A 25946-nucleotide genomic window follows, 5' to 3' on the forward strand; every position below is an offset into this window, starting at 1 on the left:
TCGGTCTTTACGGAAGAAGATATAAGAAATCTACCTGAACCAGAAATGGTTATCAAGGGTGATGAGGCAGAGGAATTGAATCTGGAAGATGTACTAAGCCAAATTGTCAAGTTAAAGAGTGATAAATCACCTGGTCTGAATGGTATACATCCCAGGATACTGAAAGAACTCAAACATGAAATTGCTAATCTGCTGTCATTAAAATCATCTGTAGTACCCTAAGATTGGAGGGTGGCCAATGTTACACTGATTTTTAAAAAGAATTCCAGGGGAGATTTGGGAAATTATAGACTGGTAAGCCTGATCTCGGTACCAGACAAAATTGTGGAACATGTAGACAGAGTCAGCATGGGTTCAGCTGAGTGAGGTCTTGCCTCACCAATTTGCTTGACTTCATTGAAGGTATGAATAAACTTGTGGATAAAGGTGAGCCAGTTGAAGTTGTGTATCTAGATTTCCAGTAGGCTTTTGACATAGTTCTTAATGAGAGGCTCCTGAGAAAATTAAAGAGTCACAGGATAGGAGGCAATGTTCAATTGTGGATTAAGAACTGGTTATCGGACAGAAAACAGAGGATAGGATTGAACGGCAGTTTTTCTCAATGGAGGAGGGTAAATAGTGGTGTGCCGCAGGGATCTGTGCTGGGACCGGTGCAAGTTGATTAAATTTGTAGATGGCACTAAACTGTTCAAAATTGTTAAAACGCATGTGGGCTGTGAAAAATTGCTGGAAGATCTTAGGAAATTGGAATGCTAGGCATCCAAATGGCAGATGAAATTTAATGTGGACAAATGCAAAGTGATGCACATTATGAAGAATAATCCAAATCATAGTTATCGGATGCGCTCAAAAAAAAGGATCTGGGTGTCATCGTAGATAATACACTGAAGCATTCCACCCAGTGTGCGGCAGCAGCCAAGAAGGCAAACAGGATGCTAGGAATTATTAGAAAAGGGATGGTTAACAAAACTAAGAATGTTATAATTCCTCTATGTCGCTCAATGGTGTAACCTCACCTTGCGTAGTGTGTTCAGTTCTGGTCTCTTTATCTCAAAAAAGATATAGCGGCACTAGAAAAAAGTTCAAATAAGAGCGACCAAGATGATAAAGGGTTTGGAACTCTTCTCATATGAGGAAAGACTAAAGAGGTTAGGGCTCTTCAATTTGGAAAAGAGATGGCTAAGGGGAGATATGATTGAAGTCTACAAAATCCTGAATAGTGTAGAACAGGTACAAGTGGATCAATTTTTTACTGCATCAAGATTTACAAAGACTAGGCAACATTCAATAAAGTTAGAGTAATACTTTTAAAATCAATAGGGGGAAATATTTTTTCACTCAGACAATAGTTAAGCTCTGGAACGCGTTGCCAGAGTATGTGATAAGTGCAGTAGCTGGTTTTAAAAAAGGTTTGAACAAGTTCCTGGAGGAAAAGTCCATAGTCTGCTGTTGAGACAGACATGGTAGCATGGAATGCTGCTACTATTTGGGTTTTTGCCAGGTACTTGTGACTTGCATTGGCCTGTGCAAAGATGAGATACTGGGTTAGATGGACCATTGTTCTGACCCAGTAAGGCTATTCTTATGTTCTTATGATTTGCCCAAGATCTTGAGAAGCAGCGGTAGGTTTTGAAATGGGCTTCAGAGGAGATGTAACATTGGTGAGACTGTTTTTGAACTTTACATCTCCTTTGCAGCACAGATAAAGATTTGAAAAAGTGTTGGCAATAATTTGAACTGGGCTTGCCTGGTTTTCAGCCCATTTCTCTAATCATTAGGCTGCTCTTGCATTCCACTGTGAAGTAGCTGAGGTCACACCTACTCTATATTGGTATGTTAAGTTTTCAGAAGGTAAGAGAAGGTGGTGGCTGATGTGGAGTTCAACATTAACATGCTTATCAGGTCTTTCTTTCACACCACTTAGCACAACATTTGTTCTCTCTTATAACCTAAACTTTAGACTGAACAAGTGTCTTTCAGTGTAGTGCAAAACATGGCTTAAGCCATTTGTATGTTACCATGGTAATACAAAGAAATAAAACAAAGCATAAGAAAGGGAAAATAAGGTGATCCCTTTTTTAGTTGGTTTACCTTAATACATTTTTTATTGTTATTGTGTGAATGAATGGAGCCAGGGATATGCTTAAATATAACACATTTAATTGTTAATGAAGAATTTCTTCTCTCTGTGGTTTACCCATGCAATAATATGTATTGCATTGTATGGATATATTGAGCTTTAATCTTCCAGTACTCAAATGTTTGCTAGTTTTAACTCCTGACATCATAATATTGGCTGTGCTTTCCTTCTGTAAGGAGCTAGAGGTCTATGCTATGAGGAGGTCTAGGTCTTAGATCATTAGACCTCCCCCTCCCCAAGTCATGGAGACAACTAAGGAGCAGATTTTATATATCTTCTTCCACAGACTCTGTAACCTTGAGTGATGCGCTTTTATCTGTTTGGCCTCAGTTTGCCCAGCTTCTTCAGTGATAAAAAGATCAGAGTTGTTATTTTTTTCCTTTAACTCTTTTGGTACTTTTATGAAATCTCAGGAACAGAAATGTGCTATTATTTCATCTCTCCCCCCCCCCCCCCCCCGAACTGGCTACATGCCATTTTGAAGTATGACGTAAAGCTTATCGAAATCCTTGTTTGAATGAAAGGCACCACCTGCTGTTCCTTTCATTCCCAAAGCCATTGAATATAAGGGAGTAATTGTCATCTTTGAGACAGAATGATGGATGAACAGAAAAGACAGTGTTGGAATTATTTATTTTATAAGAAATGTATACATAATCTGTCAAGAAGAGATGTTTAAGAAGGGCTACCTTGCTTTTAAAAATACCACAGAAACAAATCGAACCTGGGTGTGGGACCTGTTATTGTTCTGTTCTTAAATTTTACCTGAGCAGAGCAGAGATAGAAAGGAGCTCTGAAGAGAGGTTTGCTAGGCAGGTTTACAGAAAGGTTGATATCTGTAGGTAGTTGATGCAAGAACAAAGTTGTGAAGATAAACTGATGTACTTACGGTAACTGGAATTGTGTTGAATTATGCTGAGTGTTTTTCTTGAAATAAAAACTATTATGTTTAAAAATTTGAGGTAAATAGGGATGCAGCCTTATATTTTTTAAATGATAAAATGTATGTGGGATGGGGGGATAATTCCCAAATCTCCCATTTGAGCATGCTATCCTTGCCTTCCTAAAATTATTCCTTTTAGCTGATAAAGTTGCAGGTAGTGCTTTGTGCTGGCTGTTATGGCAGTGGACTAGCACAAAATGTAATGAAAATATATTTTTTAATATACAGAGCTCCTGAACACATTTATACACTTGTATTTAGCAAAGGATCATTAAACTGTCTCATTCCTTTTACATAGATGGATCCGCAAATTCAGGCCTCAAAGGTGGAATCAGATCTTTGAAAGCATTCAAAGGACCAGAGTTTCAAAAACACAAACAGCAGCATCAGCTCGATTATAAAATTGAGAGGGCACTAAGGAAACAGAAAATATACTAAAATATACCATAGTTATATAGTGGAAAATAGTTTTTCGATTCAGGAAAAAAAAATCTTGATTCGATTCAGCCTATTGAATCGATGATTCGATTCGATTTTCCTGCCCAATTGGGTGTTTTTTTCAAAACATCTTGGTGGGTTTATTTTATAGCCTCTTCACCCCTTTTATAGCCTCTTCACCCTCTTTTTTCTCTCCTATCCACACTGACGCTATGGTGTAAACATAATAAACAAACAAAAAAGACTTTTCCTCTCTGATAAATCCTAGCTCACATTTGCGGTCTAACACCAGCTCTGGCAGGATACACATTTCAAATCTAACATATTGTAATCACAAAACAGAAAATAAAATTATTTTTTCTACCTTTTGTTGTCTGGTCATTATTCAAATCATGTTGGTCCCAGGCTTTGGTTGTCTTCTGATAACTTGCTTACCAGGGTCTCCTTCTTTCTTCTTTCTCCAAGCTAACCACCCATCTGCCATCTCTGTCCTCCCCTTCCGTTTCCCTTCCCTCCCCCGGAAGTCTGGCATCTTTCCTTTTTTCCGTCTCCATCCACAGATTCATCTTTTCTCAACTACCCTTTTCTCAACCAGCATCTCTCCCTCCTTTCCCACCACCCCAGGGTCCACATCTCTCCCTTTCTCTTCTCAACTGCCCTCCTATCCAGTATCTCTATTCCCCCCCTCCACACCATCCCTTGTGTCCAGCATCTCTCCCTTTCTGTTCCTTCCCTCCCTAAATCCTATTGTCCACCATCCCTCCCTAAATCCTATTGTCCACCATCTTTCTCCTTCTCCTCTGTTTTTAGACCCATTATTTTTCCCTCCCCCAGTCTGGCATATGCACGTCTCTTTGAACCCCCCCTTTCCTCCCTCCCTCCCTCCGTGTACTTTTACACCAGGGCCCCCCTCTTCTGAAGGCCTGCCCCTCCCCCGAAGGCCTGCATGCTCTCCTCTGGCCTCCTGGACTTACTTTTACTTAATTCCAGCAGCGAAGCAGCCTGCAGAGAGAATCACCAGTGCTAATGATCCTTGTAGGCTGCCATCAGCCTCAGGAACTGTCTTCCCTCTGCCGCGGTCCCACCCCTCCTCTGACATTAGAGGCAGGATCGCGGCAGAGAAAACAACAGCTCCGGAGGCTGATGGCAGCCTGCAAGGATCGCTAAAGCACCGGCAATCCTCTCTGCAGGCTACTCCACTGCTGGAATTAGGTAAATGGAAGAGCGGGAGGCCAAGGGGAAGCAGGACACCGTAGCACTTCCTGACTGACCCTCCCCCCTCGCCTTCTAAAACAGGAGCGGCAGTGGCCGGCCAGCAAGAGGCAACGCTACTGCTCCTGCTTTAGAAATTGGGAGGCCGATTTTTTTTTTTTGTTCTTTTGTTTTCAAATCAATTTGAATCGACTCACCCGAAGTGAATCGGTGAATCAATTCAAATCGGAAATTGGGCAGCATTAGTGGAAACTCACTCTTAGTAGAAAAATGCTGAGTGGAGAAATGATTTGCAAAATGGTAATAATTATGACATAAAATAAATAAATTGGGCAAATGTGACAGAAAAGGGCTTTTTTTCTGGCTATGTGTTAAGATATATCAAACTTCGTGCACACTTTAGTAACTAGCAAGAATTAGTTTTGCAACTGGGACTTTGCTTTAAAAAAAATCTGGTCATAAAACAGTATGTACTTTTTCTGCTAATTTTTACAGACTTCATCTGCATCCTTTTTAGTTAAATTTGGTTTACTAAGGTTTCTTTGCATGCATTATTTCTCTCCATTTATAATTAATAAACTGCTTTACATAATTTTGTATCTAAACTAAACTAATTAAACTAAACTAAAACTTATTTTTATAGACCGGGCCTTCAACCAAAAGGAGCTCGACTCGGTTAACAATAAAGTGAACATAATACATAAACATAAAAGAGATTATAAACTAAAATAACTTAGGGATCCTTTTATTAAGGCGGGCTAGTGCTCCTTAGCGTGCGCTAAATGCTAATGCGTACTAACGCATCCATAGGATATAATGGACGGATTAGCACGCGTTAATTTTTAGCGCACGCTAAGACGTACAAGTGCACCTTAGTAAAAGGACCCCTTAGTTTCCTTTAACAGTTAAAAGGAAAGATATATAAACTATAAAGAGTTTTACCTTTTGCAAAATTGTCATTTTCTTTAATAAGACATTAACTATTTTTTCTGTGGCCCTCCAAATACTCTATTTTTTTTGCAGCCCTCAAATTTAAAGTTTAATATCTTTTTTTTTTTCAAAACTGACACATTTCAATCACTGTATTGAAAATAAAATCATTTGCCCTACCTTTGTTGGCTGGTAACTTTATTTTTCTGTGCTTTTAACTATGTTTCCAGGGTCTTCTTGTCCTTTGACTGTTTTTCGCTCCATCTTCACTTTCTGCCTTGCATCCATCTTTGGCATTAACTTAATATTCAATTTTTCTGCTTTCTTTTCAAAATCTACGTTTCCATGTCTTATCTTCCCTTCCTATCTCTCTCTTTTTCCGTCCTATTTTCATGGTCTGACATCTCTTTCCTTCCTTTCTCTCCCTCCCTCCTTCCTTTCCCCTGGTCTGGCATCTGTCTCCTTCCCTCCCCCCATGCCCTGGCATCTCTCCCTCCCCCTCCATGGTCTGGTATCTCCTTTCCTTCCCTCCCTCCCATGAACTTGGCATCTCTTGTTCCTCTCCTCTCCCTTGTCTTCCTTTTTCTTCCTTCCCTTTCTTTCCCCAATTGGGTGCAGCAGCAACAGAAGCAGCATTTCCCTTCCCCCTTTCCTGTGCAGCAGAAGCATTTTTCTTCCCCTTTCCCTCCCTCTCTCTTTCCCTGTGCAGCAGAGGCATTTCTCTTCCCCCTTCCCTCCCTCTCCCTTTCCCTGTGCAGCAGCAGCAGCAGCAGCATTTTCCTAGGGTCCCCCTTTCCTATGCAGCAGAAGCATTTCTCTTTCCCCTCCCCTTCCATTCCCTTCCTTGTGGAGCAGCAGCATGTCTGGCCGGCTCCCTTCCTCAGTAGATCGTTCCGTTCAAAGCCGCGGGTGGCGGCTCCTCGCGAGATCCGCGCCTGCGTCAGAAGCCTCTCTGAAGGGAAGGGAAGGGGGAAGAGAAATGCTGGTGTGGATGGTGCGAGGAGCCGCCACTGGCCGCAGCTTTGACCGGAACAATCAACTGCAGCAAGGGAGGAGTTGATCATCGCATCCAGACTGCGGGCTGTAAAATAGCACCTGGAGGGCCGCATGCGGCCCGTGTGCCACGAGTTTGAGACTGCTGGTCTAAAGGGACCAGAGTGGTAAAGATGCTGAATAAGATCTTAAATGCAATGCAAACGCATTTGAATTGGATTCTTTTTTTTAAAGGCAATCATCTTTATTGAAATAAAAAGGAACAAAGAACAAAACTCCGGTAACAGAATCTGTGAGACCCAAAGGTCTAATACAGGTATTGTACAATCAGAATCATGAGACAGCAGTATTGGATTCTAAGGTACATAGAAAGCTAATGTAATTCCTTAAGCAATGGAGTTACATGGTCAAATTTTTACCCTTACCGAAAATAAGCTTGGCAGCGGTATTCTATATCAACTGAAGCCTCTGCAAACTGACCTTTGAAAGACCCAGATACATAGAGTTACAATAATCCACCCTTGACAAAACCAATACAGAGAAGTGTACCACTAATATTAATTAATATTCAAATTTCATGTAATGTTGCAAGTCTAAAACAAATAGCTATAGTTGAGGGAAATTCACCAAGGGGTGCTAACTGATTTAGTGCACGCTAACTACTAAGACAACTATAGGAATATAATGGGCATCTTAGAATTTAATGCCACTAGATTACTTGGCAACCCTTGATACATTCCCCCCATGGTGCACTGAAAGTTTTTTGTTGTTGTTTTTTTTTTTTTTAAACAAGTGACGCTGTTGGGAGAGAGAAGGGAGACTTCAGCAATGGTCTGAGGGTAGCTACCACCATTTTGTTCTGGTGCTGGGTTAACTTATAGAAATGGACTTTTAGAAAAATGTCTACCTTAAAACTAACTTATTTGTGAACTGCATATAAGTTTGCCTAGATTGAGGTGTTCCAGAGGCAGGATTGGTGAGGGGTTTGCATTTATGTGTGTAAGAAAATTCCACGTTATTGTATAAATTAATCCTTTAAATTTATGTGTACCAGAGATTGGGTAGAAATATAAACAAATAGGGCCATAATCTATAAATGATGTAGCTCGGCACAGTTGTCAATCAAAAAACCGGTGCCGTTTATAGAGTCACGCCTAGCAGTGCCTAAGCGGACTTAGGTATCGCCAGGCATCCTAGACATAGGCATCACTCCATTAGGCCAGCTTTTCACTCGTCTAATTTGGTGGTGTCTTTGTCGGATGCCTAATGATGCCTAAGACAACCACGCCTATTCTCTGCCTATAAATACACCTGCTTTTTAACATAGGTGTTAGGTCCATTCTAGCATGGGAAGGTGCCTCCACTTTGGCATTGCTAGGTGTCCTAAGAGTTTGGCACCGAACTCTTAAATAGTTTAATGATTTTTTTTTTTGATGGGCTGAAAACCAGCTCAGTCAATTACCACACCGATTAAGCTAGGTGGCTGCAAGCAGACGCCATTTATAGATTCTGGCCCATAGATTCCTTCAGGTAATTTTCAAAGCAGAAGTACATGTTTAGTTTGTGTATTGTATGAATGTGGAAATGTTTGCTGTAGCTTAGGGGGTAAAAAATGTATAATCCTCAGCTGAATTCTTAGCCCAGGCATAGAACCCTCCAGATAAATTGTCTACCAGGAGAGGCAGATTGAGTATATACCTCATAGCTATAACATGGTAAATTTGTGGGCTGTTTTGTGCTTTCAAATTTTTTATTGCTGATGTTAATGTATGGTTATTTGCGCACTTTTATGATGTTTGAGGATTGTACTTCTGCTGAGTTTAAAAAACCAATTACTTTTGCTTTGAAATTCTGGCAAAGTCTGCTAGAGAAACATATGCATGTAGAAATACAAAAACATAGAAAAATGATGGCAGATAAAGACCATATGGTCTTTCCTGGCTGCCCATCTGCACCAGCTACTAAGCTCTACAACTCTTCCTCTCCTTAGAGATCCTCTGTGCCTGTTCTTGGCTTTCCTGAATTCACACATTATGCTTGTCACTAGCATGTCCATTGGGAGGTTATTCCAGGAATCTATGATACTGTCCAGAAAGAAATATTTCCTTAAATTACTCCTGAGTCCACCCTATGACCCATTGTTCCTGAGCAAGCTTTAAGTGAGAGAGGCCCATTGATGTAATATAAAATTCCCTTTCTGTGAGCTGCATTGATTCCATGTAGAAAATTGCAGGATACAAGAAGTTGTATTGTATTGTATCTTTATGCATTTATACCATTGAGGTATTTCAGTGTCTCTATCATATATCCCCTTTTCTGCTTTTCTTCCAAAGTATTCTGTCTCATCCCATATGATTTATGATGAATACCACTGGCCATGTTAGAAACTGTCCTTTAAGTCAACTCTAGCCTGTTCAGGTTCCTGTTCAAGTTCAGTTTATTTGATATACTGCAAATATAACAACAACAAATATCTAGTAGTTTACAAAATAAATAAAATATGATGGAGGGGAACATTCAGTAGCAAAACATATCAATCTAAATCTAATACAGAGCAATATGATACATAGAAACAGAGAAAAATTAAGGCAGATAAAGAACATATGGCCTATCTAGTCTGCCTATTCTTGCTATCTACTACCCTTCCTCTCCCTTAGAAACCCAATTTACTTATCCCAAACATTCTCAGATTCAGATACATTTTTCATCTCTACCACTTCCACTGGGAGGTCATTGCATGCATTCATCACCCTTTTTGTGAAAAAGTATTTTCTGAAGTTACTTCTTAGTCTATCCCCTTTCACCTTCATCCTATGCACCCAGATTCCAGAGCTTCCTTTCAATTGAAAGAGACTCACCTCATGCGTATTTATGCCTTGTAGATATTTAAATGTCTCTTATCATATTGCTCCTATCCTTCCTTTCATCCTCCAAAGTATACATATTAAGATCTTTAAGTCTATCCTCATACACTATATCACGAAGACCACCAACCATTTTAGTAGTCTTCTTCAGACCGACTTTGTCCTGTTTAAATCTTTTTGAAGGTGTGGTTTCAAGAACTGTACACAATATTCTAAATGAGGTCTCACCCAAGTGTTATGGTCCTCTTAAAGCAGGAAACTACAGGCTGGTAAGCCTCACTTCGGTTATAGGAAAAATAATGGAAGCGTTGCTGAAGGAAAGGATAGTGAACTTCCCAGAATCCAATGGGTTACAAGTTCCGAGACAACATGGTTTTACTGAAGGTAAATCATGCCAAACAAATCTGATTGAGTTCTTTGATTGGGCAACCAGAGAATTGGATCGAGGACGTGTGCTACTTAGATTCCAGCAAAGCATTTGACACAGTTCCACAGAAGAGGTTCTTGAACAAACTTGAAGGCTGAATTTAGGGCTCAAAGTGGTGAACTGGATTAGAAAGTGATTGACAGCCAGATGCCAGAGCATGGTGGTTAATGGTATTCTCTTGGAGGAGGGAAAGGTGGGTAGTAACATGCCACAAGGATCAGTGTTGGGGTCTATTTGTGAGCGAAATTGCTGAAAGGTTAAAAGATAAGGTTTATTTTTTTGCGGATGATACCAAGATTTGTAACAGACTGGGCACCCTGAAGACAGTGGAAAACATGAAAAAGGATCTGCAAAAGTTAAAATAATGGCAACTAAAACTAATGTTTAGCAACTAAAATTCAATGTGAAGAAGTGCAGAGTGCTGTACTTGGAAAGTAGAAATCCGAAGGAACCTTATGTGCTAGGAGGTGAGAGACTGATATGCACAGATGACCTTGGGGTGATAGTGTCTGAGGATCTGAATGCGATGAAACAGTGACAAGGCGGTGGCTGTAGACAGAAGGATGCTGGGGCTGTATAGAGAGAGACGTAACCAGTAGAAGAAAAAAAAGTGTTGATGCCCTTGTACAGGTCATTGGTGAGGCCCCAGTTGGAGTACTGTATTCAGTACTGGCTAAGGATATCTGGCTAAGGATGTAAAAAACGTAAAGTGGTCCAGAGGAAAGCAATGAAAATGATATGGGGCTTACGTGAAAAGACGTACGAGAAGAAACTGGAAGACCTGAATGTGTATGCTCTAGAGGAGAAGAAGGACATGGGAGATACTGTATGGTGGAGATGTTTAAATAATTGAAAGTTATTAATGTAGAAACTATTGTTTGCCAGAGAAGGGAAAATGGTAAAACTAGAGGGTATGAATTGAGGTTGCAGGGTAATGTTAGGAAATTCTTTTTCACAGAGAAAGGAAGTTTCAAGTTTTTATTAAAATTTGATACTATCACTTATCCAACTTCTAAGCGTGGATGTCTGGAATGCCCTCCAGAGGGAGTTTGTGGATATGAAAGTGTTGACGGAATTTAAAAAAACGTGGGATGAACACAGAAGAGCTCTAATTAGAAAATGAATCATAGAAAACAAAGGCCGATATTGAGCAATTTTGCACGGTCTTTGTCCTGTATATGACGATTTGGTTTAGGATGGACTGGGGAGGGCTTTGATAGAAGCTTGGAACATGAGGACAGAGCTGGGCAGACTTTATGGTCTATATCCTGAAAACAGAATGGTTAGGATAGGCTGGAATGGGCTTTGATGGCAACTCCAGTAATGGGAACCTAAGGATGGTGCTGGGCAGACTTCCATGGTCTATGGCAAAGAAATAAAGGAAAAAAAGAAAATTTAACTATGACTATAGATTGTGTGCGACTATTGGGCAGACTGGATGGATCATAAACTACAAAAGATCGCAGAAAGAGGAAGACAAGCAAAAATATCTGGAAAAGTTAAGAGAGGCTGGTCGTGTAGTCAGAAAAGCAAAGATGAAAATGGAAGAAAAAATAGCTGACATGGTAAAATGGGAAAACAAGATATTTTTTAGATATATTAGTGATAGTAAGAAGTGCAAAAGTAGCATTGTGATACTCATAGGTGAAGGGGAGGAATATGTAGAAGCTAATAAAGAAAAGGCTGAATTGCTTAACAAATATTTCTGTTCTGTGTTCATGGCTGAAGTGCTGGGGGCAGGACTGCAGAAGACAAACATGAATAGGGATGGAGGGAGGAGTAATAGACCCTGATCGATTTTCAGAGGGTTGTGTTCATGAGGAGCTAGCTAAAATAAAGGTAGACAAAGCGATGGCGCCAGATGGTGTACATCCGAGGGTGCTGAAGGAACTTAGGGAAGTTCTGGTAGCTCCACTGACTGAACTTTCAACGAGTTTCTAGAGTTGGGAGTGGTACCGGAGGACTGGAGAAGGGTAGGTATGATCCCTCTCCAAAAAAGTGGGAGTAAGGAAGAAGTAGGGAATTACAGGCCGGTAAGTCTGACTTTTGTGGTAAGCAAATTAATGGAAACACTTTTAAAACGGAGAATGGTCAAGTTTCTGTAATCCTGTGGTGTATTTAGATTTTAGCAAAGACTTTGACAGCGTTCCACACAGACGTCTAATAAATAAATTGAGTGCCTTCGGGCTGGGTCAAGAACTGGTTGAGTGGAAGGCAACAAAGGGTAATGATCAATGGAGATCGTTCTGAGGAATGGGATGTAACCAGTGGTGTGCCTCAAGGTCCTGTTCTTGGGCCTGTTCTTTTTAACATTTTTATAAACGATATTGCCGAAGGGTTGTTGGGTAAGATTTGCCTCTTTGCGGATGATACCACAATCTGCAATAGAGTAGACACTCCGGATGGTGTGAATGACATGAAGAAAGACCTGGCGAAGCTTGAAGAATGGTTTGAAATTTGGCAGCTAAAATTTAGTGCTAAGAAATGCAAGGTCAAGCATTTGGGCTGCAAAAACCCAAGAGAATGGTACAGTTTAGGGGGTGAAGAACTTCTGTGCACGACAGAAGAGTGGGACTTGGGTGTGATTGAATGTGATGATGTTAAGGTGACCAAACAGGTTGAAAAGGTGACGGCGGAAGCTAGAAGGATGCTAGATTGCATAGGGAGAGGTATGGCCAGTAGGAAAAAGGAGGTATTGATGCCCCTGTATAAGACTTTGGTGAGACCTCTTTTAGAATATTGTGTACAGTTCTGGAGGCCGCACTTTCAAAAAGATATCAAAAGGATGGAGTCGGTCCAGATGAAGGCTACTAAAATGGTATGTGGTCATCATCATAAGGCGTACGGGGACAGACTTAAAGATCTCAATCTGTATAATTTGGAGGAAAGGCAGGAGAGGGGAGATATGATTAGGACATTTAAATACCTATGTATTGTAAATGCGCACGAGTCGAGTCTTTCATTTGAAAGGAAACTCTGTAATAAGAGGTCATAGGATGAAGTTAAGAGGTGATAGGCTCCGGAGTCATCTAAGGAAATACTTTTTTACAGAAAGGGTGATAGATAAATGGAATAGTCATCCAGAAAGAGTGATAGATGCATGGAACAGTCCCCCGGAAGAGGTGGGGAGACAGAGACTGTCTGAATTCAAAAGGGCCTGGGGTAGACACGTGGGATCTCTCAGAGAGAGAGATAATGATTACTGCAGATGGGCAGACTGGATGGCCCATTTGGCCTTTATCTGCCATCATGTTTCTGTGTTTCTATGTTCAGGTCTTTATCTGCTGTCATTTGCTATGTTACTTTGCTATTTCCTGCTTTTCTTCTCCATATGCACCCAACCATCCTTCTAGTTTTCGCTGTCACCATTTCTACTTGTTTGTCCTTCACATTCGTTCCCACCCAGGTACCTCTTTTGTGCATAAATGTTCTTCGCCCCCTTAACTGTACCATTCCCTTAGGTTTTTACAGCCCAAACACATCACCCTACAGAAGAGGAGAAGAGGGAAAGAAATGATTACAATTTAAACAAAGGAACATAGGGAAGGAAAAAACACCTCAGAGTTCCTGAGCAAATATGCCATAACTAGAGAAAGGAATAATAAAAGAGCTGAAGTCAAATAGTTGCTGGGAATGCATTGGAAAAATTATACACTTTCAGCTGAGAAATTAATTTAAGTGGAGAGGTTTTCAGTCTAAGATAAAGAAGGGAGGTGTTCCAGAAGAGAGGGGCAGTAATACTAAAGCATGAAGTTCTGATGTTGTTCATACACACTTGTATGAAGGAAGGTATAATGTTTGTTTAGAAAGCTTGATATACTGCCATTTCTGTTTCACAGGTCACAGTGGTTTATATTACAATAAATAAAATAATTCCAAAAGTAAGGAACAGGTTAACAGGAAAGAAACAATCACACACAAAAGAATAAAAAGTATAAAATAGTCAAAGTATAGTAAATAAATAGGCTTGTCCTACATCAGATAGTGGTCAATATACATTAGTCAAAAATCATCTGACATCAGTGGTTAAGCAGAAGAATTTCCAAATAAGAGAAAAAAATGAGTTTTAAGAAGGCCTTTAAATTTGGTAAAAGAAGGTTCAGATCGACTACATGTTGGTAAGTCATTCCATTGTTTTGGAGCAAGAAGAAAAAAGCTGAATTTCTAGTTGATTCATATTGGATTGTCTTTGGGGGGGCGGAAAAACTAAATGATGGGTACCCGTAGAGTGAAGAGAATGAGCTGGTGTATAGGGAATTGTCAAGAGAGGAAAGAAAAAGTGATGATATTTTAAGAAATTTTTTCATTGCGTCGGCCCATTTATTCTTTCTCTTATCCAAAACAGCTTTCTTTCTGCAACTGTCCCCACCTCTTGGAAAACCTCAGTTGTCACGCCAATAATAAAAAATTATAAATCTAGTCAAAATGACACATCTAATTACCGCCCCATCTCCAACTTACCTTTTCTAATGAAACTATCCGAAAAACTAGTTTTTGAACAACTTTCAGAGTTTGCCAAATCCTCGAACGCTCTTCACCCCAACCAAACCGGATTCCGAAAACATCATAGTACCGAATACTCACTGATCGGTCTCGTAACAAATATCCACTATTATTTAGACCACCACAAATCTGTAGCTCTTTTCTCGTTAGATCTATCGGCCGCATTCGATACTATTGATCACGAACTCTTATTAAATCGTATGCAATCATTAGGCATTGAAGGCCAAGTTCTAAAATGGTTAACTTCTTTCTTATCAGATCGCATTTCCCGAGTTAAATTCAATGACGTCTATTCTTCAAACTACTCTTCAACCTATGGGGTACCACAAGGATCAATACTATCAACTCTTCTATTTAACATTTTTCTATCTCCACTTCTTACTATCTCACAATCACTAGGTTTTACAACATTCTCTTACGCAGCCGATATCCATCTTATACACCCCTTCAATCCAGAAAAAGATGAAGAAATAAAAGCCATCAATGACAAACTAGAACTAATAAAAAATTGGTTAAGCTGTAATAAACTAGCTCTGAACATTCAAAAATCAAAAACAATGCTTTTCACTTGGAAAGGAAACTTAATACCAAATATACCATTCACCCTAGATAATACCCCTCTAGAATCTGTACCCAAACTGAAAATTCTTGGAGTAACAATTGATGTAGATTTATCATTTCACAGCCATATTAGTGAAATAGTAAAATCATGCTTTTACAGACTACGTCTTATTCGTTCGATTTCTACCTTTCTAGAACCCAAATCAATTAATATTCTGGTTCATTCTCTAATCATTTCTAAAATTGATTATTGTAATTCCCTCTTAATTAACATAACTCAGAAAGAAAAAAGACGACTCCAAATAATTCAAAACACCGCAATAAAATTAATTCATAAAGCAAGAAAATACTATCATGTCACCCCATTATTAATCAAATCACACTGGCTTCCCGTTTCTCACCGAATTACTTTTAAAATTATATTTTTGGTTTATAAAACAATACTCTTCAATGAACCTCAATTTATATCTAAAATGATAATTCCATATAATTCTACACGTTCTCTACGATCATTCTCCTCAAATTTATTATCAATCCCTTCTTTGAAAATCATAGGCACAAGAAGAAATGACATATTCTCCGTTATGGCCCCTACGTTATGGAATTCCCTACCAAACTTTATTAGAAGCGAAAAAGACCTTATTTCATTTAAGAAAATGTTAAAAACTTTTCTATTTCAAGATGCATTTGATACATGAAATGACATACTAAAATTTCCTACATCATATAATAATTTGACAAAATTTTATTAAATCCCCTCCCTCCTTATTGTTTTTTTCCCTTTTATGTAAAATTTCAACAAATAACGACATTGTAACTTTTCCCCCTCCTCCCTACCAATTCATATCTGTCTAGATTTTAACAATTTTTAACTTTATTTAAGTTACTTTGACTTTTTTCGTCAATTTTAATAATATTATTAGTAAATTGTCTGTTCTATGTCTAACCTGTCTAAATTGTATGTTAAACCACCGTCCGGTGGCTTTTACTATGTACATCGCTTAGATATTGTGATAAGCGATTCATCAAATGCCAATAAACTTGAAACTTGAAACATGATCCTAAATAAAGGGCGTAATACACAAGATCATAAACCAGTGTATCGCAAACTGTGTGCTGTGGCACACTAGTGTGCTGCCTAAAATTCCAGGTGTGCTGCAAGACGCCGGGGAAGGCTGACTGCCTATAGGATGTGCCTCTTGCGGCGAGAGGCACATCCTGTAGACAGTCAGCTGGCACCAGTGCCTCTCCTTACCTTTTCCCTGCCAGCACCCCCACCCAGTCTGGAGGGCCTTATGTGCATGCAGGGATATCGATGTTATAACATCATGCATGCATGTGACATCATTGTGTCGACGCCTGCACACTTTGCCTCGAGCTGTGGGCACCACGTTTAATGTGCCGCAGCTTCACAAAGTTTGTGAGACACTGTCTTAAACCAAAAGGAATATATCACAGGTAGCCAGGTAACAATGGAGAGGCATGATCATGTCTCTTAGCTTTTCAAAGAAAACTCACTGCAGAATTTTGAAGAATTTGTAAATGCATAGTTGATACTGAGGGGTGCCACCATAAACAGTATTGCAGTAGTCCAACCAAGAGATTACAAATGTAGACTGTGTGCAGTGATAACAAGTCTAAGGGCACTTTCAGTTCTATGTGCTTCAGTGCATTTACCACGGCAATATCCCTTATACCAGTGGTCTCAAATTCAAACCCTACGTAGGGCCACATTTTAGATTTGTAGGTACTTGGAGGGCCTCAAAAAAAAAAAAAAAAAAAGCTAATGACAATTTTGCATGAGGTAAAACTCATTATAGTTTATAAATCTTTCCTTTTGGCTAAGTCTTAATAAGAATATTAACAAAAACAAAAAAGGGAACAAAAAACAAAATGAAAATGCCTTTAAACCACGAAGGTGCTCAGAACCATCGTATGGTAAGAAAGTGACCAAACCAGTGCAGCAACCCTTATAAGGACTTTCAAAGAGTCTAACATAGCACCATCCTCAAGCGGTAGAAAGGTATTTAAATTTTGGTGAATGTCTTTTTATACTAATTTTCTTTTTTCTATTAAATGTCCATTTGAAGTGTCCAATACTTAAGTGAAAACTATGATCCTCAAAATAGGCAAAATTTAGCTGTGAGAGTTTAGGAAGCCAACTTGCTACAGCAGGTACAGGTGGGTCCTAACGCGTTTCGCCGACAGGCTTCTTCATCCATGCTGGATGGAACATCAAGTTCAACAGCTTCCTGAATCTTCACTTCTAAACCGATTGCATTTACTGTCATTTATAGCTATATGATCAAGAAACTGTTTTATTTTACTTTTGTGATTATGATAAACATACCGAGGGCCTCAAAATTAGTACCTGGTGGGCCGCAAGTTTGAGACCACTGCCGTATACCATGGCTTTGTAAAAGGGGCCCTAAATTAGGAGATGCTGAGAAAGGCCAACACAATTATTTTATAAAATTCCAGGGATATCTGTCCTAGTCCATCACTTTCAGCATTCTGTAGAGCATTTTTGAAATCTCCAATGACTTTTCTTATCAGAAACGTATAGAGAAACACTATCACATTCTTTTTCTTACTGACTATTCCTCTCATTCACCCATGCATCCTTCTGCTTTTTGACATCACTTTAAAGTATGTGCTTGTTTTGCTACCTGAAGTCATAGCCTGATCCTGCTCTTCTTTCATGCACAGAAGTACTTTATCCCCTATACTCAGGGTGAATTTCTGGAGGAATGGCCTGAAACAGAGATCCCCACTTTGCAGACTCTAGAGCAGCATAGTTATGATGTTCTTTCCAGGCAGCTTGCAAGGAAGAGGTGCAGAAGGTTGAACCTGGAGCAGACCAGAGAACAGCACTCTTCTCTCTAGTCCACTAATAATCATAATAAAAAATTATTTATATCTCGCAGCACCTTGCAGTTCAGAACGGTTAACATCAAGATAAACTGCACAAAAAGCAGCAAAAATACATCAGCAAGTACTTACAATTACCATCCAGAAAAATTAAATAAATTTGCCAAATAAGTAAGTTTTCAGTGATCTTCTAAAAGTTTGATATGAAAATGAATTTAAAAATAAGATACTTGGAGCGGCATTAAAAAAAAAAAAAGTCTAAGTCCATTTTGGACCTAAGGCACTAGTCCAAAGTCATAATGTCTAAAGTCCATTCTCGAAAAATACATCCAAAATATATATTTTTTGAGAATCGTCTACTTCTATGGTCAGACCGCTAAGCCATCTATCTTTATACACTTCTCCCTCAGTATTCGTGGGGGTTAGGGGCAGAGCCAGACCGCAAAGTATGAAAAATCGCGAATAACTTTGTGCCGGCTCTGACCTACCCCGGACCTTACCTGAGGGTCAAGCGGGCTTTCAGGGCAGGAGTGATCTTCCTACGCTCCTGCCCCGTGCAGATCGCCAGTAGGAAATGGCTGCCGTGAGCTCCCATAGTCCCTTGAGACTACGATGGGAGCTCACAGCAGCCATTTCCCATTGGCGATCTGCACGGGGCAGGAGCATAGGAAGATTGCTCCTGCCCTGAAAGCTTACTAGACCACCAGGTAAGGCCAGGATGCCGGAGGGAAGGCAGGAGGGAAGAGGGGAAGGTCCAAAATAAAGTTTTGGGTTTTATTCCACCTTAAAAACCGAATAACCGAATCCGTGGATTCGGAGGGGGAAGTGTATCACATTCTCAACCAAAAATTTGTCCAAGTCCAAAATGCCTAGAAAAAGACCTTTTAGACGTGGGAGGGGTCAGCAAAGTGATGAACTGGCCACCCAGACATGATAACAGAGTAGTGGGGCACCTTACAGAGCACTGCTGTGAACTTCACAAAAAGGGTTCCACATAAACATCTCACCACAACTCCCTTGCAGGTCATGGTGAGCCCCCCAAAACATCCCCAAAACCTATTATTCTTACCTATTTACAACCCCAATAGCCCTTATGGCTGCAAGGTGGCACCTACAGTAGGGTTTTGGTGGGTGCACATTTTTCATCATGAATGCAGTGGTTAGAGTAGCTTATGGGCCTGGGTCCTCCTCTCTATGGTTCACTAGCCCATCCCCCAGACTACTTAAGCCACCTCTGTGCAGCTTTACTAGGCTTTCCTATGCCAGGTGCTGATGTTTTGGAGACAGGTATGTACGTTTTTATTCTGATTTTTAGGGCAGTGTGGGTGGGCAGAGGGGGTCAGTGATCACTGGGGAAGTGTGTGGGTGTCTGTACTTATCCCTGCAGTGGTTATCTGGTCACTTTGCATACCTTCTGGGCCCTTAGACTTGTTTTTAGATTGCCTAAGTCACAACGTTATAAGTTCCGTCTAGGCAGTTGCGTTACACTTTTGATTATTGCTACAGGATGACTAAGTCTAGGTCGGCTCACATCCCGCCCACCTCCTGCCCTACCACTCCTCAAAAAACACCCCTTTACACTCTGGGCACACAGCGGCAGTGAAAAGGCCTAAGCTGATTTTAGATATGTCTAAAACCCGTTTCGATTATCGGCACTTAGACGACCTGTTTTTTAGGTCATCCAAGTACCAATTTAAGTGGGCTTTTAGACATATTTCCATTTCAATTATGAACCTCTTAAAGTTTTATTCCAGACACCAGCCTGAAAAGATAAAGTTTTATCTAGGAATCTTTTAAACTGACATTCAGTCATAGTTGGAAATGAGAAAAGAACTTTGGTAGAACAAAGTGTTACAAGAGATAAGTAGGTGCCGTTCCTAATAATGTTTTGTAACATAAACAGCCAAATTTAATTATTATTCTGACTTTAACCGGTAACCAATGTAATTTTCTATAATACGGTGTGATATGAGTATGTTCTGATTTTTTCAAGCCAAAAATCAAATGTACAGCTGTGTTTGGGATAATTTTCAATCTCCTGGTGGTTTTCTTGTAAGATCCCAGATAAACAATGTTGCAGTAATCCAAGGTGCTTAAAATAAGAGACTGCACTAACAATCTGAAAGATACAAAGTCAAAATATGATTTCAGAGAACGTAATTTCCATAATAAATGGAAACATTTTTTTACCTCCCCCTGACCCAGCTCTACACAGTTCTACTTCCTTTTTGCCTACTCATACAAATTAAATCTTGGCTCTACCAATCCCTTGTTGTTGTTTTTTCAGCCCAGATATATATGACCTCTTATTTTTAGCATTAAATCTTAGCTGCCAAACTGTAGACTAATCCTGAAGCTTTACTAATCCCTCCTCATATCGTCCACATCTTCTAGGATCTCTACCTTCATCCGCAATGAGGCAAACCTTTTCTGACAGTCTTTCCACAATATCACGTACTAAAATGTTGAAAAGAAAAGGCCTGTATTCAAAGAAGCATAGCAAAGGAAAGGGGTGCCTAGGGTGATGGTGTTAGGCATCACTGCGCCATGTACCTCCCGCACTCTTCCCCGTTGTGCCACCCTCCTACCTCTTCAGATCTTCGCCAGCAGTTAGCAGCATCTCCTACCTGCTGTTTGCGCCGACCTCAGCTCTCCCGCTGAGGTCACTTTCTGGTCCTGTGACCAAGAAGTGATGTCAGAACAAGATCCGAGGCCAGCACAAGAAGCAGGTAGAAGATGCTTCTTGCTGTTGATGAAGATTTGAAGAAGTGGGTGGGCAGAGAGGAGGAGAGATGCTGGTGTTCCCCACTGTGTGCACTTTAAAACAAGTTACCTGGGTCGAAATATCAAGAGGGTGCCTATTTGTAGCCAATTTTATAAAGACACACAGGTGCCTATATGTTTTTATAAAATATTAAGGGTAAACTGTCAGTAACTGAGGCCGGATTGGAGCCACAGAAGTTTGTAAATGTTAGCATATAAAATACAGTATATGAATATGTGTGTATTTTGTAACCCATGCATATAAATTGCCCAAACTCTGCTCCTGAATACACCTACAACCTGAGTTGTGTAGAAGGATTTGGAGGACTAGCTCACTGGTTAGAGCAGTGATCTGGGGAACTGGGTTGAATTATTGCTGGTCTCTAATTAAAAAACTTTAAAAATTGAGAGAATACAGAGAGGTATTGTTTAGTGAACTGGGTTTAATTCCCACCGCAGCTCCTTGAGACATTGGGCAAGTCACTTAACCCTCCATTACCTGTATATAACATGTAAACTGCTTTCATTGTAACCACAGAAAGGCAATATATCAAGTCCCATTCCCTTATCACTGCATGTGATTTTGTAAAAGTCATTTTATGCTTGAAACCAGATTGAGATATCCGGTTATAAATTACACCCCAGCTGTGTACTGATATGTACACTTACAAAATTACTCCCTAGATTACTCCCAGATTTTAGCCTGCAAATTTGGCTGCTATTTTAATATATTTCCTTTCAGTAAGAGTAAGAACATAAGAATAGCAGTATCCTGCTTCCAGTGATAGCAAATCCAGGTTACAAGTACCTGGCAGAAACCTAAATAGTAGCAAGTTTCCATGCTACTGATCCCAGGGCAAGCAGTGGCTTCACCCATGTCTTATCTCAATAGCAGACTATGGATTTTTCCTCCAGGAACTTGTCCAGAACCTTTTTATTTGTTCAGTGAAAAAATATTTCCTCTTATTTGTTTTAAAGGTGTTTCCATGTAACTTCATTGAGTTTTCTTGAGTCTTTGTAATTTTTGAAAAATCATTTCACTTTAACCAGTTCTGTACCACTCAGGATTTTGTAGAGGATGTAAACAGAGGTTGTTTAATGCTCTCTTGTTTTATTGATATGTTATTATTTTTACTTCAATTTTTAAAAATGCTACAATTTTGTGTCTACGATGCCTAGGAAAGCAAATTCATTTCCTAGTGGTTGAGATCAAAGTATTATAACACTAATATGTGAAAAAGCATAAACCTAGATATGAATTGTGAAACTTGGTTGGGAATATTTCCTTGCCCTCCTAAGTGTGTCACATGAAGGAATGCTAGGATGTTATTCAGGGGGATTCTCCAGATTCCACAGCAAAACCTGATTCCAGAGCTCCTGAGCTGTTGGCCTGTAAATTTATTGGTGGCACCCCTCATTACAGTTATGTTGGAATCAGCTGACTATCTCAGACATACACTTTATTTCTCCAACTTCTGTTCAAAACTTTCAAAGGTGGAGAAGGTTCATATTATAGGGAAATTCCTTCTGGAAAGTTAGTGGAAGTAGGAAGTGAGGAGTTTGCAGGGTTATACAAAGGTTCTGGATGTATTGTCCAGTGGGATGAGAGACTGTGTCATCTGGGATAGGGCAAATGGGATCATGAGGTGTATTCCCAGGGGGAGGGTTACCATATGGCTCCAGAAAAAAAGAGGACGGATTGAGACATCTGGGTTTTACCTCCATTGAAAGCAATGGAAGAAAAACCCAGATGTCTCAAATCAGTCCTCCTTTTTCTGGAGCCATATGGTAACCCTACCCAAGCGGTAAGTCCTCCCATTCTGTTTTTGTCTGATTTCCCTTTCTATTCAGTCTACCATAGTTCAGCTTGTTACTATAATTCTTTGAGAATATTGGGACGGACAGCATTGGCTTCTTTAGAGAAAGGTGTTACCTCTGAAACCTCATCTTTGTGTTAAGCCTTATGAAGCAGAAACCAGTAATCACCTTGAGAGCACTATGAAACTTGAGAAATATTTGACCTATTCATCCTCTGTGCAGAAGGGTTTAATTCAAAATAAAAAATACCTCTCATAGACATTAGGATTTCAATGATTTCCCTTCTGGAACAATAACTGTATGAGGTTTGGAAGATCCTAGAAGGAGATATTCCTCCATAGCTAAGATTTTTCTTTTTGTTAGATTCAGTTGATGGGGGGAACCTATAATTTCTTGGTTGATCATTTGAGTTTGATTGGTCATAAGACCAAGGAGAGACCTGAACCCCTTTACCTACCCTCCAATTAAGAGAGCAAAGAGACAAAAACTGCTAGAAGGCCTGCTGACCTTCCAAGCAGCAAGACAGGTGTTGCCAGAATATTAAGAACAGTACCAAACTACAGACTTTTCCGAAAGGAAATAAAAACCATGTTATTTAGGAAATATTTCAAGCTATGTTAACCCAAAGACCGCCCTGTACTAGATTGAAAATGTAATGGTCAGATATTTCTTATTGTAATCTGCCTAGAACAGAAAGGTTAAGACGGAATAGAAGTCAATAAATGGAATGTAAATCTGGGGATGCAGAGACTAGCAGGGTGACCACTTTGGTGACTTTTGTGTCTGCCCAGGATCGAGATGTGATGCAGAGATATTTTCACATAATTTAATGCACAGTTTGTGAGAGACATTGCCAAACCTGTATAAGTCAACTAGGTCCTGGAACAGGAAGGAGATTCTTGTTATGAACCAGGAGATGTTATTAAGGTGGATGTTTTCTTCTTAAATGATCTTGGAAATGTATATTGAAACTATCTAACCTTATTCATGTCTTCTTTGAACCATCCAAGTTGCATTTCTTTTTAGTTTCTGAGAAGCCCTTGGCATCTTAATACATTGGAGAGGCATTGAGCTGGGTTTGCACTTGTCTTAGAATAGACTGATTATCCTGGCTATGTGTTTTTTTTCCTTGAGTTTTCTTGTATTTTCCCTGCTGTTAGCTTTTTGTTTGTTTGTTTTAATTTTCCTTTGGTGTTCCTTTCTTTTCTTTTTGCTGTCTCTGTTTAGTGGATTCTTTATGAAGTAATTCCTATTGTAACTGTTTCTGGTTATGTGCTACAAATTGGATTGCTCCTTTTTCTGTTCAAATTAGTACTGTATTTATTAAATATATTTGAAATGCAAATAAAAATGTTTCCTTAGGGTAGGCAAATTGTTCTTGTTTTGTTTTCCTAAATTGTTCATTTATTTCTGGGTATCTGCATCAGCAGAACCAGAAAATAACCGAGTTCAGGTATTTATCTGCAGTTAAAATTGTGGTAAACCTTGAGTGCTAGAATGTTATAGGCAATATATTACTCTGTGATTTATTAACTTTTGTAAACCAGACCACCACCGGGGTGAATGCTATTTGACACAGGCTGGAGCAGCTACTAAAGACCCTTAATTAATTTAAAGATAGTTGGCTGCAGTGGACCTTAATTAGCATTTAGTGAGTCACTGGGGGAAGGCAGCATTAATAAAGGACTCATAGTAGGCATAACGTCAGCTTATTTCCCCTCGTGAGATAAAGAGAACAGAAAGATATATAATTTCATCTGTCTCCTGCTCCTTTCATATTGCTATAACTTTGCTAGTCTCAAGAATTCAAAGCTTTTTACTTGTTGGAAGGTGAACTAATTTCACTCTGACTTAAGAAGAGGGGGGGGGATAAAGGTACAGGTTTACTCCTTCATATGTGGTACAAAAGGTTGCTTGTAGACTTTGAGACATTTTGTTTTTCAAGAAGAGGTTCTGCTGAACATTTTGTAAAGCGGCCTTGCTAGCTTGCAAGAAGAGTCTTGAATTTTCATGATTCACATTTCCAAAACAGACTGTCCAGTGATTCAGTTATCTATGAGTCATTTGGAGTCATCACTCTCCTCCCCCCACTTGCTTCAGTATTTTAGGGAACAAGATGCAGTATGCTGTAGAATCAACCTGGGGGAAAAAATAAATTAGAGAGAGTAATAAAATCATATCTTCAGAATACATAAGAACAGGAAACCTAGTACTAGACACCACATTAGGACCACCACATCTTGAAAGCTGATGCTCGTTCATTATCCCTAGACCCTTCTTATGCTGGTCTAGTGAAAGGTATCACAGCTTATAGATAAGCCAGTTCCCTCTAATGTATGAATATGCATGAAAGAAATTTGCATATAATGCAGGCAGTGCATGTAAATCAAGTTTATGCATATTCATGGTGGATATCTGACTGGCAAGAGGGTACTCCAGGACCGAGTTGAGAAACACTGTTCTAAACCATCTATCTGTGTTTCTGCTTATGAGTGAACCAATGCTGTGTCTCAGAAGCCTAAGGTACTACTTAGCTGCAAAACACAGATGTGAAAATGTGACATCCTTATGGATTCCGTAGAAAACATGCAGCTGTTGGAAATGTCTGTTTCCTTGTTTCTTGTGCTCAAGATTTTTTGTACTTCTGCGGTTCCCAGGTTAGTGCTTTTTTTTTTTTTTCCTCTTGTCTCTTCCTGGAATTAGCAATGAAGCTGGATGTAAGCCTGGCTTATTTGTTGGCGTTGGTTCTTTATGGCCTCGTTGGAATGGAAGGGCTGTTGTCTTCTTTGTACTGCCCTGGGTGCCCCTCCTCTTCCACCAACTGTAAATAAGAGATTTTCCTTGTTTTGGACTTTGATTCAGACCAGAAAATAATGCTCAAAAATAAGAGGTAGACAATGTTAGCAGCAAATCCTCACACTTGAATCCATATAACTTCTAATTTTATTTGCATCAATTTATTTTTCTCTATTAGCCTTCTGTCTTCAGCTTCAGGGAGAAAGATTATATCAGTATAGTTGGGTGTGATCATCTGGTGGTCAGGTTCCTTTGGCTATGACCTAGAGACAGTGGTAAATTGGCACTTGTATGCTAGGATCTGTGCTCACTGAGGTCAGGATTAATCAGAGCTTGTTCTTTTGGCAATACTAACAGACATTCTATAAGAAACCCTGCCTTTGTCATATCAACATGGAATAAGTAAACTTCACTAGCTTATGGGATATCTGGCACCAATACAAAAACTGATTTGATCCTCCCTCTTTCTTATTTTTTTATTGTGTTGATTGACCTTGGAAGAAACTGGAGAAACTGATGGAAATATGAGGGTATGTAAAGATAATTGAATGCTAATAATAGTTGTATGTCTAGGCACCGTATCTTTAGGCCCTGATCAAACAAACGTTTAAAAACTGTCCTGAATCTGCTACGCCATTAAAGCTGCACACCTATATTTTTGCCCTAATAATAGTGAATTGATGGAAA

General features: G+C 39.6%; 1 protein-coding gene across 3 annotated transcripts in view; it reads left to right on the forward strand.

Moving 5' to 3' along the window:
- ZNF462 (zinc finger protein 462) overlaps window positions 1-25946 on the forward strand; it is a 475139-nt gene that overhangs the window by 30403 nt on the left and 418790 nt on the right. Inside the window, exon 1 of one of the 3 annotated variants that reach the window (XM_033918576.1) lies at window positions 6898-6972. The exons of the other annotated variants lie outside the window; for them this stretch is intronic. The gene's annotated coding sequence lies outside the window, so the exon portion shown is untranslated. Of the gene's footprint in view, window positions 1-6897; window positions 6973-25946 lie in introns of those variants that run through there. 3 annotated transcript variants of the gene reach the window in all.

This window comes from Geotrypetes seraphini, chromosome 1 (genome assembly GCF_902459505.1).
Source record: "Geotrypetes seraphini chromosome 1, aGeoSer1.1, whole genome shotgun sequence".
Lineage (NCBI taxonomy): Eukaryota > Metazoa > Chordata > Amphibia > Gymnophiona > Dermophiidae > Geotrypetes > Geotrypetes seraphini.